Genomic DNA, 2,500 nt, shown 5'->3' with positions numbered 1-2,500 from the left:
TGCCACCGGCACAGGTGCCAGACAGGGCTGGCAAACGGCCACGATCGGATGGTGCCTTTTACGTGCCACCAGCACGGAGGCCAGGCGAGGCTGGCAATGGCCATGATCGGATGGTGCTTTTTACGTACCACCGGCACGCGGGCCAGGCGAGGCTGGCAATGGCCACGATCGGATGGTGTTTTTTACGTGCCACTTGCACGAGGCCAGTAGGGGCAGCGCTGGTAACGGCCACGTTCAGATGGTTCTCTTACGTACCACCAGCACTGGTATCACAGCTGCAATTTCCATTGATGTTGATCGATTTTGATTTTGATTTGGATTTGGATGTTTGTGTTTACATATATATATATATATTGAGAGAGAGAGAATAAAGTGTACATATGCCACTATATATATATATATATATATATATATATATATATAATATATATAAAATACAAAATGGGACAAGCCGAAATTGCAAGGATGATCTGGTTCTTGACTGAGGATAGAAAGCTTTGAATGACCTGTCCTTGTTTTTTTGTATCGTCCATCTAGATGTTTTGTTGTCCCTTTTTGTATCACCTAGTTGTTCGGATGTGCATTCTTGTCCCTTTTTGTATCACCTAGTTGTTCGGATGTGCATTCTTGTCCCTTTTTGTATCACATAGTTGTTTCGGATGGAATCTTGTCCCCATTTTGTATCACCTAGTTGTTCGGATGTGCATTCTTGTCCCATTTTGTATCACCTAGTTGTTCGGATGTGCATTCTTGTCCCTTTTTGTATCACCTAGTTGTTCGGATGTGCATTCTTGTCCCTTTTTGTATCACCTAGTTGTTCGGATGTGCATTCTTGTCCCTTTTTGTATCACCTAGTTGTTCGGATGTGCATTCTTGTCCCTTTTTGTATCACCTAGTTGTTCGGATGTGCATTCTTGTCCCTTTTTGTATCACCTAGTGTTCGGATGTGCATTCTTGTCCCTTTTTGTATCACCTAGTTGTTCGGATGTGCATTCTTGTCCCTTTTTGTTCACCTAGTTGTTCGGATGTGCATTCTTGTCCCTTTTTGTATCACCTAGTTGTTCGGATGTGCATTCTTGTCCCTTTTTGTATCATCTAGTTGTTCGGATGTGCATTCTTGTCCCTTTTTGTATCACCTAGTTGTTCGGATGTGCATTCTTGTCCCTTTTTGTATCACCTAGTTGTTCGGATGTGCATTCTTGTCCCATTTTGTATTTTATATATATCTATATTGTTATTATTATACAAAAGTGTCGTCAGTCCAAAACATTGTTTTTCAGAAAAAGGAAAAATAATTTCACCATTCCATAGCAAAACCATTGTATTATACTTTGACAATTTTTGATATCTTGGCATCTGAAGCAGTCGGAGATACGATAGTTTGACCAAAAGAACTGGTTACTGAAAGCAAAAATAAATATTGAAAAAAAAAACGCTTTTGGCCAAATTTGGACATAGGACAGTTTAGTGGCAGATCTACCATAAAACTAATAAAGCTTAAGTTTTAGGGTCCCTAATCCTGGAGGGGCCCCTCTGAAGCAACTTAATTTTTCAGTCTATCAATTTTTTTTGTTTTTGTATTTTGCCATGCAGGTGGTTGTTACCTGTTACCTGTCTTAGTGGATGCCATATCATACCCCTACGCAGAGTCTAGACATGTAGTGTCTAGCCACGAGCTGTTCACCTGCTGTTTCTGCCAGTGTGAAGTAGCATATAAAGTAAAAATACAAATGACTCACAGGTAATTAACTTTACCTGAAGTATTTTGGAAACTTTGGCCCGGCCCCTTCCATTGTCAAATAAGTCTACTTCTACACCAGCGCGGTAGAGACAAGAATTCTTATTTTCGTACCATTATTTAATGACCAATGAGAGGGTTTACCTCCTAATTTTGGACTTACAATTTGTTTAGTAACAGCATTGTTTCTACTTTAAAAATTGGATCTTTTCGGTTTGAACGGCAGTTTTTTCTAGCGGTATCATATAAAATAGTCACCCATAATTATGACCCTAGTATTGATCTATTGCATTTCAATCTATTTTAGAGTTAGGGTTAGGGTTAGAGTTAGGAGTGGGGGAAGGGTATCTTTTTTCTTCACAAATGTAAATAAATCCAATCCATTTCTTAAACGGGTTACATATTCATACAACATAGAATGTTTTTTTACCTCAATAGACATCAGTGATTGGTTGAAATTGCGGATCTTTTCGGTTTGAACGGCAGTTTCTCCTAGCGGTGTCATATGAAATTGTCACCCATAATTATGACCCTAGTATCGATCTATTGCATTTCAATCGTTTTTAGGTTAGGTTAGGGTTGGGGGGAAGGGTTCTTTTTTTCTTCACAAATGTAAATAACCCAATCTGTTTCTTAAACAAGGGACATATTCATACGGCACAGAATGTTTTTTTACCTCAATAGACATCATTGATTGGTTGAAATTGCAGAAATTGAAGAAAAAAAACAACAATATCTTACAAACTATAAAATTTCTCAATA

At 38.6% G+C, this 2,500-nt stretch overlaps 1 protein-coding gene across 2 annotated transcripts in view; it reads left to right on the top strand.

Annotated features, from left to right (window-relative positions):
* LOC115225902 (protein SPEC3) overlaps nt 1-2,500 on the top strand; it is a 15,496-nt gene that overhangs the window by 1,579 nt on the left and 11,417 nt on the right. The gene's annotated exons all lie outside the window — the stretch shown is intronic.

This window comes from Octopus sinensis, linkage group LG28, assembly GCF_006345805.1.
Source record: "Octopus sinensis linkage group LG28, ASM634580v1, whole genome shotgun sequence".
Classification (NCBI taxonomy): Eukaryota; Metazoa; Mollusca; class Cephalopoda; order Octopoda; family Octopodidae; genus Octopus; species Octopus sinensis.
The sequence above is the reverse complement of the archived record's forward strand: the minus strand, read 5'-3'. Positions and strand labels throughout refer to the sequence as shown.